This window comes from Elaeis guineensis, chromosome 2 (assembly GCF_000442705.2).
Source record: "Elaeis guineensis isolate ETL-2024a chromosome 2, EG11, whole genome shotgun sequence".
NCBI lineage: Eukaryota > Viridiplantae > Streptophyta > Magnoliopsida > Arecales > Arecaceae > Elaeis > Elaeis guineensis.
Window position 1 is genome coordinate 45,493,613 of NC_025994.2, and position 19,623 is coordinate 45,513,235.

The 19,623-nt window shown below is 44.8% G+C and overlaps 1 protein-coding gene across 4 annotated transcripts in view; it reads right to left on the reverse strand.

The window, feature by feature from the left end:
- LOC105033532 (D-lactate dehydrogenase [cytochrome], mitochondrial) overlaps positions 1–19,623 on the reverse strand; it is a 146,275-nt gene that overhangs the window by 72,538 nt on the left and 54,114 nt on the right. The gene's annotated exons all lie outside the window — the stretch shown is intronic.

Genomic DNA, 19,623 nt, shown 5'->3' on the forward strand with positions numbered 1-19,623 from the left:
TGAGTCCCCCATATCAGATACCATGTTATGTTATCATTGCAAATATACATTTGAAGCACAGTAATCTGATTTCAAAGCAAATTAATAACTTCAAGGTTCTTTATAAAAAAACAAACCACTTACAGAGAAAGTTGGAGATTTAGTTTCCGAAATCAATGAGTACATTCTATAACCACTTACAACTTATTCCTCTTCAATTATGGCAACCAACAGTCCCAAAATTGAAATTTATCTCAATCCGAACCACAGGCACACAACCTTAATAATGTCCAAGATACATGAAAGCTACCCTCGCAAAAACCTAGATAGTCATTTAGACCATATCAAAATATAACCAAGATGGTTTTCTATAAATTTCTAGAATTCGTATAATCCATAAATTATTTCTAAAATTATTTCTAGAAACCTTAATGTCTCGGAAAAGGTTATAGCTGCTAATGACACTCAGCCCAAAAATAAAATCCAGATACAGCCAATAAGCATGAAAGCCCTCTTGATCTACATAGATTTGGCCAATATTAAAATAAAGCCCAAAACTGATTTCTGATATCTTTTTACAAAATAACATGCCACAGGATCCAGATTCCAGTGAATTGAAATACTAACCACTATTTCCATATTATGAATCCCAGGAAAACAATTTACAGAAAAAAAATTTTTAAACAGTTGGAATACTATATTCTATCCAAATAAATAGAATTTTATTTTACATCAATTAATTTCCTGAAATAAAACATAAAATATTAATAATCAGATATTTAGATCAGTGTTATTTATTTACAGAAATTAATCTGCAGAATTTTTATTTTACAGAAACTAATGTTACAGAAATTTGATATACACAATGTAGTATTTAGAAAGTTACAAACTAGACTACAATATTCAGAAAATTATATTGCAGAACTTTAAAACAGACTATGTTTGCTGGAAATAAGTTTTGACAGAAAATTACCTTATGCAGAATTCCTTTTAAAACAAAAAAAGGGAAAACATATGCAGAAATTTTTGTTTGAATATGTCAAGTAATGTTAAAGATCAGCATAAAATATTTTATAGTAAAAACTTAGAACAACCTGAATCCTTGCTCAACGCCTCTTTTTTTTTTTTTTTTTTTTGATGGAATATGGAGGAAGGAAGAAACTTTCCCCTATCACTCAACACTTCAGCACAAGACCCAAGGCTTCCTAAGTTGTTGGTCGCAGCACAAACAAAGAAAACTCAGCACCTCATTGGACTCGCTTAACTCTTATAAAATGGAGTTTTGATTTGCATTCCCTCCAAGACATGGACTCCAACACCTTTGCCCACAGCAGACAGTGAAAGAATCAATACAACAAACTATTAGTCCTAGTCAACAAAAGTTGTACCATCACTTAATCTCTATTTGAATCAACACCAATGCCCATCATCTCTCCTTGGAATTTTAGGACATCTTTTGTGAGGCAACAATGTAAGATATCACAATCCAACTCTTAGAGCATAACCTATTATAATTAGGACTCCTAACAAGACCAAAGTCTACCAAATGAAACACATTGACATTCAGACAATCCTAATAAAAGCATTTGGTATGGGGTGATCCATCCAATATCAAAGCTGATGTAGGAAGAGGCGATGAGATCACCTCGTTTGATTGCATCATAGTGATCCTACGCAATAGTGATTTCAAATCACCCCCACTCCTCAAATCACCTCCAATCCAGTGATGGGATATCCATCCTCGAGATCAAAAATCGAAGATCACCTTCAGGCAGTGATCTTAGGCTGAAATATACAGACAAAAATACCCCCCCAGTCTAACAAAAAATTAGTATATTAATATATCGTCAATATATTATATCAATATTATATATATGATATTATATTATATTTGATATTATATATTATATTTATGATATATATTACATTATAATATATTATTAATCATATTATTGTCATATTATGATTCAATGATAATTTTAAATTAAAGTAAAAATATCTTATTACACTTTATATTGATATAATAAAAATATTTAATATATTACTTCTATTTATCTTATTTTTCTATTCAAAGTATATATTCATATTAATAAATAATATATTATAAGTATTAATAAAAATATTAATTCTATACTAATAATTAATATATTTTTATAGGATTAATAATTTATAGGACTAATAAATATATTTTTATAGAATCTATTAATTATTAATATATTAATAAATATAGTAATATTTTATTTCAAATATATTATATATGATTAATAAATATATTTTTATGAAATATATTATAGGTAGTTTTGATATTATATAATCAGTAATCTTGGATTTGTGTAGAATACCAAACAGGCTATTCATGGATAATCGAAGATCTTTAATCATCGGATCATGGCCTACCAAACACAGTGATCTTAGATCACTGGTGATCATATCACCATAAGACCCAGATCACCAGTGATCCTAGATCACCATGGTGATCCCATTTGGGTCACCAAACACTACAAATACAATTGCGATCATAACAATAATTCTCTACCAACTGGCAACCCAAACTAGCAGCCAATGATTAGGATCAAACTAAGCTGAATTCAAACTTCTACCAAAGCTCAATTTAAGTCAATAATTCAATGTTAATTTCAAGTTTAACTTTAAATAATATTGCAGGTGTTACTACTTTACTATGGGCATTACATAAATACGGAATAAGCCCCTCTTTGACTTTATAAATATCGTCAAGTCAATTTTGAATCATGTTACGGTGGTTACCGCACCTCGAATCAGCATGACAACCATGGGACACCTCAGATCTTCAAGCTATCACCAGGACCGATTGCTTAAGAGCAGAGCCATGTACAGTGCAGAGCAGCTTGCATCTGATCCGTCGTATGGTCTGCCCAACACACTCCGTTGCCTTAGCAGGCCATTGTCTTAGCACGTGGGTTGTCCCAGTTATCACAGCTGGCTCACCTTAAGATGCGCGCAACAACTGTCCACCCCGAGTGGATAGACTCAGGCGTGACCAACTCTCCTAATCTCGCGGGAGCGATTGAAGGCTGAATTATCTCGCTCGCAATGGTATGTTCAATGGCCCTACAATCTCGGGATCGCACAATCTCACAGCTGTTCGACAGCCTTCTATATAAGCAACCAAAGCTCCGAGGATCAAGGTAAGCCAATCAATCCCTCTTGGAGAACTCGTTGTTATTCCTGTTGTTCTTTGAATCTGATTTGAGCATCGAAGGGTCCTCGTCGGAGCGAAAACCTCCAGTTTGGACTTATTTTGCAGGTCACTCCAGTGCCAACATTCCTGCGTGAGGCTCAATCGCCTTCTCTTCGACCTCAACCAAATCGAGCAGCAACAGATAGAGGAAGGGCGTAATCTTCATTATGCCTCCAAAGCGAACATCATCTCGACTCTCTAATGCCGTCGCCTCTTATCGAGTGGAGAGCCAAGCCAACAGTCGGGCGCAGCAACCGACGACTGAAACTCCCCTGCCAGTCCAGCCAGCGCTGGTCACGGTAGATCAATTCAGCCTGCTCTTCCAGCAGGTCCAAAACTTGACAGCCGCCGTTCAAGCCGTATAGACCGTTCTGGTGCCTCCCCCAACAGCATCGTAGCCTGCTCAGGCTGCTCTTGCACCTCCTTCAGTGGTACAATCGGTGGCCCTCTTAGCAGCACCATCAGCGCCTCCCGCAGTGGTGCCCCACCAAATCCGATTCCAAACTCGACTTCTCAGCCACCACCACAGCTAGAGCCGCATGTGCCTCCTCAAAGCTCGGAGAAGAGACATTCATCAAAGCCGTCAGCTAGCTAGACGAAGATCTCCTACTCCACGATCAGGGTGTGATTCAACCCTCAGTCGCCATTCTCCACAGTATTCCAAGGCCTGCATCGCCCGAGATCTCGATATCGAAAGACAGTTCCAAGCTCTCAACAAACAGATGGAGAAGAGAATCAAAAATGCACTCAACAACAATCACTCCTCGGCAGTCCTTGAGGGGTATAATAATGAGCCATCTTTCATCCTGAAGATAATGTAGGAGCCGCTCCCTCAGCACTTCAAGCTGCCTCAGCTAGAAGTCTACAATGGGACCGTCGATCCTATCAATCACTTGGAAACCTTCAAGACGGCCATGCTCCTTCAGGAAGCATCTGATGCGATCCTCTATCGAACGCTCCCTCCGACTCTCAAGGGGATGACTCGACAGTGGTACTCTAGTTTGAAGCCAGCTTCTATCCACTCCTTCGAGGATCTGTGCCGATCCTTCATCGGCCACTTTGTCGGCATCCGATGGCAGCAAAAGCGGTCTGACTACCTCCACACCATCAAGCAGGAGGACGAGTCGATCCGCACTATTTGTCAATCATTTCAATGCGGCGACTGTGGAGGTCTGAGATCTGGACCAGTCGACCACGATGGCCACGATGATGGACAGCCTACTGAGGAACGACTTGAAGAAATCGTCGACCAAAACTTATCTCTAAGATTTTCCAGACATGCTAGCCCGTACAGAGAAGTATGCCCGCATGGAGGCCTTTGTAGAAAAGACACCTGCCAGTTCTATTACGGTAGGACAGAATAAGGAGCGCTCTCCAAGACGGGAGGGAAGAAACCGCTAGACTCCTAGTCCCATTCTAGAGGCGGAAAAATAGGAACCAAAACCGTCGATCTCGAAGTCCTCAGAAAAAGGATCGACAACCCTTACCCCTTGAACATTATAATAATTATACGTCCTTAACTGTTTTTAGGGGGGAGGTGTTGATGAAAATCCGAGCTGAGCTGCCCCAGCCTCCACAGATGCAGACGAAGCCAGAGCGACGCCGCAATCCGAATAAGTACTGCCTCTATCATCGTGACCACGATCACTATACTAAAGATTGCCTGCAGATCTGCGATGAGATTGAGAGGCTCATCAAGCAGGAGAGATTGAATCACTTCATCCGAAGAAGAGCGCCTCCACGACGACCTCCTTCAGGAGCTCAGTGGCCACCTCCTCTGCCTCAGCAGCCATTCTCTTGGCCTAAGCCGCAGCCAGCACCAGTGCAGTCGATGAGACAGGAAGCAGGGGGGCCAGCGACGGTTGAAGACTGACCCATCCGTGGCGAAATTCACATGATAAATGAGGGGTCATCCGAGTCGGTAGAGCCTCCGAAGGCGAAGAGGCCAAGACTTGAAGATGAGGACAAGGATGCCATTATTTTCATCGAGCAAGATGCTGAGGGTGTACTTGCCCCACACAATGATGCGGTGGTTGTAACGGCAAACATTGCCCATTTTAATGTGCAACGTGTATTCATTGATAATGAAAGCTCGATCGATGTTTTGTGTTTTTCTATTTTTATCCAAATGGGGTTCACCCTAGACCAACTAACTAGATTTAACACCCCAATTCAAGATTTCTCCAAAAGTTTGGTGATTCCGAAGGGGATGATTAAGCTCCCTCTTATCGTGGGTACTGCACCAAAACGGACGACAATCCAAGTTGACTTCCTGATGGTCAAGCTTCCTTCAGTTTACAATGCAATCATTAGCCGTCCGAGCTTATAGACTCTAAAGGCCGTGGTGTCGAGCTACCACTTGATGGTGAAGTTTCTAACTCCGAATGGAGTAGGACAGATCAGGGGCAACCAGGTCATGGCTCGACAATGTTTTGCTGCTAAACTTCAAGCAGAAGACCAACCATCCCAAGCAAGAGGCCAACCTGAACTTCCTATTGGGTTGGATGCCCAAGATGATCTATCTGAGGAACGAGCCCAGCCATCCGAGGACCTCCTAAAGATTCCATCGAGGAAGAAAAATCCCCAACAAACCATGAAGATCGGCTCACACCTTGAAAGGTAACGAAGGATCAGCTAACTGCTCTTTTGCAGAAAAATGCAGATCTCTTTGCCTGATCAACTGCAGATATGCCCGGTATTGACCCTGAGGTGATGTCCCATCACCTAAACGTGGATCCAATCTGTCATCCAGTTAAACAGAAAAAGCAGAACTTTGCCCCAGAGCATCAAAAGGTTATATATCCAAGTGGACAAACTGCTCAAAGCGCTTCATCCCAGAAGCAATGTATCCGAATTGGCTGGCGAATGTTGCCATGATCAAAAAGACAAATGAAAAGTGATGCATTTGCATCGACTTTGTCGACCTGAACAAGACCTGCCCGAAGGATAGCTATCCGTTGCCTCGATAGATCAAATGGTGGATACTACTTCTGAACATGAGCTCCTCAACTTCATGGATGCCTTATTCAGCAAAAATCAGATCCGGATGGTGCTTGAAGATGATGAGAAAACAACCTTTGTTACTGACGGTGGGCTTTATTGTTATAGGATGATGCCCTTTGGCTTAAAAAATGCAGGGTCTACTTATCAGCGACTGATGGATAAGATCTTTAAAGATCAACTCGACTATAATATGGTGGCATACGTAGATAATATGCTGGTCAAGAGCCAAGCAATCCCAGACCACATTGCAGACCTCCAGGAGACTTCAGCACCCTTCGCCAATTTCAAATGAGGCTGAACTAACGAAGTGTGCCTTCAGAGTTACCACCGAAAAATTTTTAAGATTTATGATCTCATGAAGAGGCATCAAGACAAATCTTGAGAAGATCAGGATAATTCTTGAGATGACTCCACCGAAAATAGTTGGAGAGGTGCAGCGTCTCACTAGCAGGATCGCCTTGCTCAACCGCTTCGCCTCCAAATCGATCGAGAGGTGTCTTCCATTTTTCCAAACCCTCAGACAGCCAAAAGACTTTCAATCGACTATTGAATGCCAAAAGACATTTGAGAAGTTAAAGCAATATCTCAATTCTCCACTACTGCTCACAAAGCCTCTGCCTAGTGATGAACTGCGGCTGCACGTCACTGTCTCTCCAGTGGCGATCAGCGTAGTTCTCATTCAAGAAGGTCGAATCCAAAAGTCGATATACTACACCAGCAAAGTCCTTCACAACACGGAGACCAAATACTCTAAGCTTGAGAATTGATTTTTGCACTGATTGTCACGGCGAAAAAGCTGCGGCCTTATTTTCAGGCCCATATCGTTGAGCTACTCACTGACCGACCGATCAAAGCCGTTCTTCATCGTCCAGACACCTAAGGACGGATTGCAAAGTAGGCGCTGGAACTTGCCGAGCTAGACGTACAGTATCGTCCAAGGCCTGCTATCAAGGCCCAGGTGCTGGCAGATTTTGTTCTTGAATGTACCATCTCGAACGGGCAGAGCTCACAAGGTGGAGAAAGCTCAAGGGCTGCCGAGTGCTCAAAAGCTAGTGAAAGCTCAAGGGGTAAGGAGACAGACGTAGGATCTGACCCTAAGTAGTTATGGACGCTGCACGTTGACGGCTCATCAAATGCTTCTGGAGCTGGGGCCGGGCTGATCTTGACCGGTCCCCAAGACGATGTTATGGGATACGCACTATGTTTTGAATTTTCAACCATCAACAATGAGGCAGAATATGAAGCTCTGCTTGTCGTTCTCAATGTGACAAGAGAAGCCGAAGCCCAGCACCTAAAAGTCTTCGGTAACTCCCAGCTAGTGGTGGGGCACATAAAGGGGCGGATACGAGGCAGAGGAGAATATGAAGTATCTCCAGAAGGTAAAAGATTTAACCTCAGCCTTTCTAAGCTTTGACATTCAACAGATCCCTAGAGTAGACAATGCTAGGACAAATGTGCTATCAAAACTAGCACTCTTGTTGCCCGCTGATTTGGAGAAGGGACCTACTTCGAGGTGCTCAAAGCCTCGGCCCTTGAGAAGCCTCTCGTTGTCTAGCAAGTTGATGAAGAATCCTGCTGGATCGATCCCCTGCTCAAGTATCTTAGGTCAGGCGAGCTACCCACTGACCACAAAGAAGCCCGAGAGATAAAGAAACAGGCCATCCACTATGTCTTGCACGATAACAAGCTATGCAAGCAATCATTCTCCCTGTCTCTCCTGAAATGTCTATGCCCATCTGAGGCAGATTATACGCTACGGGAGGTCCACAAAGGAATCTGCAGAAGCCACTTAAGGGGTAGGTCCTCTTACAAAATCCTTCAGCAAGGCTACTACTGGCACACTATATCGCAGGATGCAGATGCCTTCATCAAAAAATACGATCGATGCCAGAGGATCTCCAATATTCAGCACAACCAGCAGCACTTCTGCTCCCATCAGTGTCCTGTAGCCATTCGCTCAGTGGGGGATGGATATCCTTGGTCCTTTTCCCCTCGCATCCAATCAGTGCAAGTTCCTGCTGGTGGCCATCAACTATTTCACAAAGTGGGTCGAGATCAAACCCCTGACTCGTATATCTGAGGCGAAAGTGAAGAATTTTGTTTGAAAATCAATCATCTGCCGTTATGATCTTCTCCGAGTACTGATCACAGATAATGACAGGCAATTTAGTGGTACTCAGCTTCATGAATTCTGCAGAGCAAATGAAATAGAGCGCCGCTTTACCTCAATTGGCCATCCGCAGGCGAATGAAAAGGTGGAGGTGACCAACAGAACTCTCCTGCAAGGCATGAAAGCCAGAATTGACCGAACTGGGGGGGTCCTGGGCGGACGAGCTTCATCATGTGCTATGGGCCTATCGAACCACTTAGAGGCTTCCGACGGACGAAACTCCTTTCAACCTTGCATTCGGGACCGAAGCAGTCATCCCTATGAAATTCGAACTCCCATCTCTCATAGTCGAGGAATATAATGAAGACACCAACTGTATGACTCCGAGCCAACCTTGACTTGATCGAAGAAAGCAGAGAGCGTGCCGCTGTCAGAATAACTGTCTATCGTCAGAGGGTGGTCCGGTACTACAATGCCCGGATCAAAATCAAGAAATTCCAAGTTGGTGATCTAGTATTGTGGCAAACCGAAGTCTCACAACCCATTGAGCAGGGAAAGTTATCACCCAACTGGGAAGGTCTTTATCAAGTGGATGAGATAGTACGTCCGGGGACCTATCGACTCAAGCAACTCGACGGGACTCTGCTCTCTAGACCTTGGAACTCTGCCAACTTGCGCATATATCATCAGTGATGTTGTAATTTTATGTCATTGTATATCAATACAAATGCTCAGATTCACTAATCCCTGCTTGTTCAAGCATCATGAATGATCTAAACTTCTTTCGCTATGAAGAATTCGTCTGATCGAAACTATGAGGGCTAACCATAAGAACCCCCAATGATCAACGACCAATCCTTAGTGGCTTGGAGGCGATGCTAACTTACAAGACCCCATCAAAGCCTGAGTCATGCGGGAAGCGGAGGGAGATCCTAAGGAACCTCTAGAGGGCTAACTTATAAGACCCTCGATCCATAATTTGGCAAGCAAACCTCAGCAACTTGGAGGCAGGGCTAACTCACAAGACCCCATCAGAGCCTGAGTCACATGGGAAGCGGAGGGAGGCCCTAAGGGACCTCCAAAGGACTAACTTATAAGACCCTCGATCCATAATTTGGCGAGCAAACCTTGACGATTTGGCGACGGAGCTAACTCACAAGACCCCATCAGAGCTCGAGTCGTGCGTAAAGTGGAAGGAGACCTTAAGGGACCTTCGAAGGGCTAACTTATAAGACCCTCAGTCTGTGATCGTGAGATGTGCACATGCTGCCTACGGATACACACATGTACATGCTACCTACGAGCGCACACTGCCTCTCGCGTGAAGACGAGATGTGCACAAACTGCCTATGGGCACACGCCGTCTCTCGTGTGAAGACAAGAAGTGCACACGTTGCCTACGGGTGCATGCCGCCTCTCACGTGAAGAAGAGAAGTACACACGCTGCCTACGGGTGCACGCTGTCTCTCACGTGAAGATGAGATGTGCACACACTGCCTCTTACATAAAGATGAGAAGCACACACGCTACCTACGGGCACATGCTGCCTCTCGTGCTACGAGAAGTGCACACCCTGCCTACGGGCACACGCTGCCTCTCACATGAAGATGAGAGTGTGCACACTGCTCCACTCATAAGATAAGCCGAGCACATGCTGCCTCCTGTGCTACAAAGTGCACACACTGCCTTTCGCATGAAGATGAGAAGTGCACATGCTACTTCGCTCACAAGATGAGCCAAGCACACGCTGCCTTTCGTGCTACGAGAAACGCACATACTGCCTACAGGCACATGCTACCTCTCACATAACAATAAGAAGTGTATATGTTGCTCCACTTACAAGACGAGCCGAACACACTGCCTCTTCCGTGCAGGGCAGAACCAAGCCACCATCCATACGACAAATTTGCAGACCAGGACCATGATGTTGTTTACCAAGCAGAACCAATGGCTCTCTGATGGAGCCACTTTCAACAAGGTTCATTCGGGGTAATTTTATCTCGGATCGAAACGAGCTCGTTTAAATTTCTAAGGTCTGGATTAACTCGGATCGAAATAATTTTAAGAGCCTCATATCGAGGTTAGCCTCTGCATGTTAAGTTAAAATACGCAAGCTTACAGATATTATTTTTTTTATTCATTTTGATATTTACAAGGACGGTGTCTTCAGTGCCACCTTACAAAAATTTTTACAAGAAAAAAGATGGCATCCTCAGCACCACATTACAAAAAAAAAAAGAGAGTGCGGTAAAATAGAAGAAAGCCACAAAGATCATGCCGGTCTAGAAGCAGATCCCCATCAGTCAGCGAACCCGGTTCGGATCTCCCATCGTCATAGACGATAGCAATGATCGGACAGTGGACATTCTCCTCAATCCCCAGCTCAAGGATGAGGAAGCTCAATCCTCATCCGACGAGGAAGCCTCATGTTGCTATTTTCGGGTTGGAAGGAGTGAAGCTCCAAATACGGCATTATCCGTAGCAGACGGGCCTTGCAGTTCTCAAAACCGTTAATAAACCCGCCGGCGACAATGTCGATGACCTCCCTTCTAAATTCTGCAGAGTTCTGATACTCCTGAATGCAGCAGGCCTGAACGTCAGGAGGAATCTGCTCAAACTGGAGGGGTATGATGACCCCTGAGCCTTGGCGGAGACCGTGAGGTGGAAGGTGCCTAATCAGAGGAACATGGACCAGCATCCCTAACTCTCACCCTCCTCCAGGCCTCACTTATAAAGGCCCACCTCTCCTTCACCCTGGCCTTCACCACCAGCAAAGGAGGATGCAAAGGGGGACAGGGGTGATGCCATCACGATAGGAGAGAAATTTCTACGAAACATGGAGACAAGAGGTTGAGTTTCTCCACCCATTGGCCTCTATTTATAAGCACCAAAGCTACATCAACCACCAATCGATGGCTTGAGTAGATACAGCTGTCCACCAGCTAATAAATGGCATATCTTTCCACCGTCAGGAATAAATCCCGATGATACTTCGAGAATTAGAACACGGCTACGTGGCATATGCCTACTGGCCTCACATTTTTCCCTAGGCATTATCCTTGTGGAAAAGTCAATAGCCATCATTTCCACAACTGCTGGCATTGAAAAAGATAAAATAAAAATGCCGCTAGATATTCGTCTTAGATCGGCGTGCTCGAATAATTGCCTTAGATCAACAGGCATGGAAAATTACCTCAGATCAGCATGCACACCACAAGTAAAGACAAGGTATGAAAAAAAATCAATTTTATTCATTCCTTCAAAAGCTTTTACAATAACCCCAAGGGGTCCAAGGTACCAAAAAAAAAACAAAAATCTAAAAAGCCACATCCAGAGCCGAGGCACCTGTCGCAGGTTCGTCAGCTGTAGTAGGGTCTTATACTTCGTCTAAAAGGTCTAAATTTAGTTTTGGATATTTAGCGACGACCCTATCACAGACTGACTACCTCCCAAGGTCATAAGCGTTAGTAGCAAATTCAACCTTCTCGTCTTGACACTCCATTGACGCTCGAAAGTCTGCAACTGCTTTAAGGGCGACCTCCGCTGCCTTCTTTTGGCTTCCCCCAGCTAAGCTTCAAGCTCCTTTATTAATCCTTGCAGTCGAGAGTTTAATTCGACTACGATCGCACTCCTCTCGAGCTGAGCCTCAAGTCCCTCTATTCTCCCTAACAATCGAGAGTTCTCCTCGACGGCCCCTCTCAATGCCGCCTCAGCATCCTCGGCTCTTCTCTCGATGGCGTCGGCTCTCAGAAGGGCCTCTCCAACCTCCCTTGACGTCTTGTCCTTGGCGTCCCCAAGCATCTCGACTTTAAGCTAGTATTTTTTCGCCTTAGTCGAGAGGTCGCGACAGCTCTCAATGTACCCATTTAAATAATAGGAAAGCTAGTAAGAGCTGTTTCTTGTCAGTGAGCACCATAAACATATATGCAAGATAAATAGCAAGAGCCCTAACTTACCCGGATGATGCACTCCACAGCTCCTTTCCTCACCTCCTTCCACGATACACCCAGTAGTTCATTTGCGTCGGCCGAAAGAAGCATCCCAGAGAAAAGCTCGCTTGCCAACTTATAGTCTCTCAAGGCCGAGGCCTCAAGCCTTAAACCGACCGGTGCAGCTCCAGAACCAGAAATCTCGAGCACGGCCCCAGAAGTCCCAGCCTCCTTGACTGGCTCATCTCTTGGGGAAAAGGCAATGGCAAGAGGGGCCAGCAAGCTCAGAATTATGTCTTCAGAGGCCCGACTCGTTTGGCTTCTTCGATCTCCATCAGAGGCCGGAGAGGTCGAGCCAACCCTTACCATTCTGAGATCGCTGGCACGGGGAAGTTCAAGACTTCCTGATCCAGAAGCCGACGGCGCTGGGGGACTTTTGATCTTGATGCGGATGCTCCGACCGTCTGCAGGCTCAACTGTCCTTTTTCGACGGATCTTCTTACCTGATTTATCCGAGGAGCCCGCTTCCTTCTCCGTGACCATCTCTACAACTAAGACAAGTCGGCAAAAGAAAAGTGGAAATCAAAGAGTATAAGACCCTGGGAGCGGGCGATACGCACCTCGAAGGGCAACCTGATTGATGCTGACATTGAACAGCGTTTGGACCGATAGCAGCTCCTTCAGCTCCTAAATCTTGAAGCCGCGCACGGTTGCCTACTCCTATCTCTGGCATTTGTTCATGGAAGGCTCTTTTAGAGAGGCCTCTTAAGGTTCACCCCAAGCGACGAACCTCCAATCCTCGTCGGACGTCTGAGAGACGAAGAGAAATCGTGGTTTCCAACCATGAACGATGGTGGAGATCCCCAAAAAAGATAGAGAGCAGACGTCCTTCCTTCGCAGCGTCACGTACCACCACCGTGGGACTTCGGATGCCTTTTGAGGCTGGAGCGAAAAAGCGCGATGCTGGGGTCAATCCCCGCCAACGCGCATACTGTAGTGAAGCCGCAGATGTATCGCCATGAGTTCAGGACCACCGAGCATGACGACATCCCAAGATATTGAAGGAGAACCACGAAGAAAGGGTGAAAAAAAAGCCGCAACCCAGCCTAGAAGCAATCCTCGTAGAGACTCATCCGGCCTGAAGGTGGTTGGCAGACTCGATCATTTGACCTCGGGACTTTTAGTTGGAACGCCAGAGGATTTTGAAACTGCTCATGGAGTAATACTATATCCCTCTTAGTCAGCTCGGATCAAACCCCAGCAGCACGAAATCAGAATCTCTGAAGGCCATTCCTCTCACTTGGAAAAAAAATCGCGAAAGCAGAAGTCAAAAGGAGGAGAATCTACAGCAAAGAAGAGAGGACAATTTGAAACCTAAAGAGACCTACATCTGGCTTTGTCTGAGGCTTTAAATAGTCCCAGGTTCAATGGAGCCTTCAAAAAACACTTCCCATCACAGCATTAATTGCAGAAGGCATGAATCGATAAGGAGCGAACAGATGCTCAACGCATGGCAACCCTTGACAGATACGATTTCTGCCGCCGATTTGGTAGTTAATGCCAACGGCAAGCAAATCATACTTTGCACCACATTTGAAGAGATGTGCGGTAATACCAGCCACGCAGATGAAGTTAAAATTTCTATCCTTTCAAGATTTGCCGATAAGTACGAGTCATATAGCTCGAATCAGTACCTACCGCGCGGACGTGATTCAAATTCCCTATCCTTTCAAGGCCTGCATGATAGGTGTGGGTCATATAATTCGAATCAGAACTTGATCTATTTCGCATCGCATTTTATTATTTTAATCATATTTAAACTCTCGATTTAGCTCAGAATTTAACCATTATGGCCTAAAATTTGCACTCACACATCCAAACACTGGATATCAACAAAGATGAATTTCATTTACTTATATCAAAGCGATTACAAAGTTCGGATTACAGAAGAAAATGAAAGGAGATACAGGTTATCGCCTTGAACCACCACCAAGATGGCTTGTTTCAGAACGGCCTCCTCTAGCACCAGTAACTTCTTCAGTTTGGACGGCCACATTGATCTTGTTCACCTTGGCAGAATGGCAAGATGTCCTGACGAACTTTTCCACGCTATCCGCTGCTATGGCAATCAGGCTTTCATCCACAACGTCAGCTTAAAGAGACCCAACGCTGCCAGCAGGAAGGTGAGCCTAGACCATTCTTTTGCACCTCTCAAAGCCTGCTAAGAACGCCATCCCGCAGGCTTGGTTTATAATTTCAACCCCCTTTTTTCGCCAGTCGACCCGTCCTTTCGGCATGCATGGTCAAAAACTCCTGCTCTTTAAATTGGCGCCAAAGGCGATCATGATTTTCTTTTGCCTCCTTCAGTTCCTTCTTTCGGTATGCTGCCTCTGGCAAAGCTTCTTGAAGCTCGACGGACGGCTTCGGAATCGCCTGAATCCTTTCGAAAGTAGAGCCTTCCTCCCTCTGAGGTGCTCTCCCTGCGACTTCCCTTTTTCAAGGATTTAGCCCTCTTAACTGAGCTTCGGCTAGGACTCCTCCAAAAATGAGCCCCGAGGGAAGCATGGTATCGACTTCTTTTCCCTCCGAGTGTCCTCCTTAGACGCTCTAGATCATCCCGAGCACGGTGCCAGTCTCTTTTAGCCTTAGACCTCTGCCTCTCGAGGCCTTCAATTCTTCTTTCAGCTCTCCTTAACTCGTCATCTCAACGATTGATAATCTCCTAGACTTCCTGACGGGCCTCCTCAGAGAAGCAAAGCTCTTTGACTAGTTCACTATAATTCCTCTCTATCTGCTCCAATTGATACTTCAGCAAATCAACCTCTTCCTTCGTCGCTGCAAGCTCCAACAATGAGGCGTCTGAAGTGGCACTGGCAAAGCTGGAATAGTATCCCACATGTGCAAAAAATTTGCAAACAAGCATCAGAATACTGCATGTTACTTGAGATCAATAAAAAGATCTAAAAATTCCTTACATGCGCAAGTGACCTCAGGGCGCTAGCCATCCACTCCTAAGCCACTTGCTCATCCATACACAACTTCTCCGCAGGCGACAAAAAGCTCCTAAAAAAATCCATTGCCGACTGGAGATTCTCCACCGCAGACGAGACAAAAGACACCAGTTCCGAGGGGCCTGCTTGAGAAACAACTGAAGGAAGACATCCGGCGGGTGTCACCTGCTCCAAAGATTTTTCAGTTTCCATCACCGCCGCTAGAACTCCCTTGGGGTTACCAGCCGCATCCTCCACCAATGTCGCCACAGTTGGAACTTTTGCAGGGCTACTAGTTATTCCCACCACCTGTGCCCTCTCCGTCGGCATCTCCTCTCTTGCCGAAACCCCTTCTGGTGGCTCTTTCATTGCATCCTCTGACGGAGCAATCGTCGGTTCAACAACTGAGGGGGATTTTCATCCCCTGCTGCCGCTGGAGGTGATCCGATGGCTGGAGCTTGGGCATAGTCACCCTCTGGAGCTGAAGGACCGACGATCGGGACCTTGGCTTTTTTTTTTGGACCAATATCAGTTCGAGCTTCCTCACAAGTTCTGCGCTCATCTTGCCCCTGAGGGTCGCAACAAGGATTTGGAGCAGGAAGGTCTCGCGATTATTTTTCTCTGACTAAATGCCCAAGAGCTTAATTTAAAAGGAGAACGAAGATAAAGACAAAAAAACCGCCGCCTAAGAAATTAATTTTTTAAGAAGACCGCCAGCTTTGGGCTCCCATCAATTACGATCATTCGCAACGATCGTGCCAAGATGACGTTAGCAGCTTTAAATGTCGGACATTCACGAAGGCATGAAAGCAAGCATCCTCTGATCCAAGGTACGACTTCTGAAATACTCTTTTCATCTGATTCTCAGACTCAGGAGTAGGGGGTAGTGTTACGGTGGTTACCGTGAGCACCTCGAATCAGCGCGATAACTATGGGACACCTCAAGTCTTCAAGCTATCATTGGGACCACTTGCTTAAGAGCAGAGCCATATACAGTGTAGAGCGGCTTGCGTCTGGTCCGTCGTATGGTCTGTGCAGCGCACTCCGTTGCCTCGATAAGTTAATGTCTTAGCGCGTGGGCTGTCCCAGTTATCACAGTCGACTCACCTCGTGATGTGTGCGACAGCTGTCCACCCCAAGTGGATAGACTCAGATGTGACCAACTCCCCTAATGTCGTAGGAGCTATTGAAGGCTGGATTATCTCATCCGCAATGGCATGTTCAAAAGCCCTATAATCTCGGAATTGCACGATCTCACAACTGTTCAACCAGCTATTCGACAGCCTTCTATAAAGCAACCAAAGTCTTGAGGACCAAGGTAAGTCAATCAATCCCTCTCAAAGAACTCGTTGCTGTTCCTGTTGTTCTCTGAATCTGACTTGAGCATCGGAGGATCCTCGTCAGAGTGAAAACCTCCGATTTGGACTTGTTTTGCAGGTCACTTCAGCGCCAACATCTCTGTGCGAGGCTCAATCGCCTTCTCTCCGACCTCAACCAAATCGAGCAGCAACAAATCCTATAAGAATAAAAAGTTAATTCGTTAGCTTCACTTCAAATCCAAGATTTTCGAAGTTGGATCAAAATTTCAACATTTAAATGCTCATCTATTTCTCAAATCTTAGAAGAAATTTATTTTACCTAGGCATAGCTAAAGCCCAAAAATTCCGCATGTATTAGTCTCCAAAGCATCTCACCTTAAATGACAATAAACAATACTTAATGCTTCAATGTATGTGGTGGTTTATTACATGTCCATAGGCCTACCAGGCACTCAATGTGACATTGAAGTTATGGACCACATTTGTAATGTCAAAAACATGGTCGCAATTATTCAGCAAAAAATGTATTCTTGGTCATAATACCACTTTTCCTTACTCGATCAAGATGACCATATGAAAAGTCCTATATGGACAGCCTCAATACCACTTTTCTTTACACGATCAAGATGACCATATAAAAAGTCCTATATGGACAGCCTCCCCAATAAGGTTCATTGAGCTAGTATCGGATGTCATACCGATTGATGATCCGTATACCGATTCAATACAATATTGACAAATGGTACGATAAGGCATATCATGGATCTAATTGTTACGCCATTTTCTTTCTTTTTATTTTTTTTGCTTTCTTAATATGTTTTTGTTTTGGATATTATTTTAATTATTATAGTTGTTTAATTTAGGATTTTGACATTGTTTTGATATCCTTTTTGTCATCAAATGGGCTTGAAGTACAATTAAAGTACTTATAATTGAATTTACATATAATAAATGAAGCCTATTTAATAGGCCTAAAGTACAAAATATATCCCAGCATTTAAAATTTTATGGAGTGTATATGTCCTTCGTAGACATCTAAATTGTGATCATAGTCCAGGCCTAGGATATTACACCAAGTGTCAAGATAGGCTGCCCCATATTCCTACATCCCATAACCTGCACATGCTAGATAGCCACCCTACTACTAAGAGCAATTATACCCTCCACCAGGCGCACCAAGTTAGCGATGCAACATGCTAATGAGATTTCGCTACATGGCCACGCAAGCAACATCAGCGCTCCGCTCTTCTCTACTCGATGAGAAAACCCTAGCTTTCTTGGAATTGGGGGAGGTGTCATCAAGAGGGAGCTCGAAGGGGAGGAGAGAGATGAGGGGGCAGATGGCGCTCTCACGAGTGAACTCCTGGTTGATAGGGTCGTGGGCAGCCATCCAGGCAATGAGGCAGCGAGGCCAGCCTAAAGGTGCATCAGGGTGTCAGCGAGGACCAAGACCACGACGGGGACAACAAGGTCCATGATGATGAGGGAGACAAGCTCACGATCGGCAGAGAGGTTAGTGAAGCCAGTAGCTATGACAATCTAGGCATCAAGAGGTGATGCCATCACAGAGGGGGGCGAGCAGCGGTGAGACGTGGCGCTCCTTGATGATGATCCTCTTATTGCAGCCGCTGTCAAGGGTGCAATTGACGAGGAAGGTAGCAACCTCGATGCAATCGAAGGGGCAAGTGCCCATCTAAATGGTGATGACATAGGACCAAACCCAAGAGAGGATGGGGTCAGTGGAGGTGATGGGAGGAACTTTGTTGAAGGTAGGAGAGGGCCAATAGAGTTCCTAAAACAGCAAAAGTCGCTCGATTCTCTTCTCCTTTAACTTATGCTGATGTGGTACCCCCAGCGACGTGGCGAAATCTCATTGGCATAAGGAACCACTAACGTGATGCATCTAGTGTAGGGTATAATTTCTCTTGATATTGATTCTCTGCCTCATACTGAACTAGCCATTCAAAGAGCATGGAGCGAAATTCAACCCTTAAACTGCCTGAGGCTATGGAGGGTAGAAGTTAGAACTCATCCGAATATGATGCCTCAAACAAAGGAGATCCATGTGGGTCACAGCCTGGCTATGTGAAATAAGATCCGGTGTACAACTTGGATCCGGATACATCTAAGTACTCCACTTCACGTGCGAAGTCATTTGCAGCAACAGCACCATATCCTAAATGACCTCAAGAGGACCATGTCTTATATGGAATGGAATCCTTGCAGGTTCTACCAAGTCATGCATCATGGTTCCTATCCTCTGTAGAATGACTAAACTAGGACTCACCAGTGAATTGAAGACACTAGGGTTATGAGTCATATGTAGTCATATTATCCACTCATTTTCTCCATTTTTAGCTGATTTTCAGCATGAAAAAGAAAAAAATGGACAAGGAAGAGGAGAGGGCCCTTTACCTTATTTTAGACTGGATCTGAGTTCAAATCCACGAAAATCACCCCTCTTTTCATGGTTTTTGGTGTGGCAAAAAAAATAGAGAGAGAGGCAAAGAAGCCACGAGAGTCTTCTGTCTCCCTCTATTTAAATTGCCCTAAACCGAGTAGAATCGGGCAGTGCTACTTAGTTCGAATCAAAACCACTCGATCAGGCCAAAACCAATTGGTTCGGGCCCAATTCCAAGCTGATAGGGCATATCGCCCCAGCTCAGGGATGATGTGGTTTGGTACACCCCAAATTGGGCAATTTGGGGCAGTCTAGTGAATACTACTCCCTTACCTTTAATTCCAGATATTCTAGAAAGTCTAAATTGCATCGGTTGTATTTTGAACTACATAATAGGAATCATGGGATGCAAATTCTACAAGATGGTCTTCAATGGGAACATGGATGAACAAAGGACCAAGCAAACAAGAACCAAATTGATTTAAAAAAGGATATTTACTTTATTTCATGTTAGCACCTTGCAAAGACCTAACCTCTTTGGCCCGGCCTACTGGATGAACCAGGCATGGCCCTAAGAGCAGCCTGGTTTTGGAATGGGCTCACCAGATCATTGTGATTTCTTTTGTTTTCTCACGTGTGCCATGCACGTGAGATGGGAAGAAGACTCCTGGA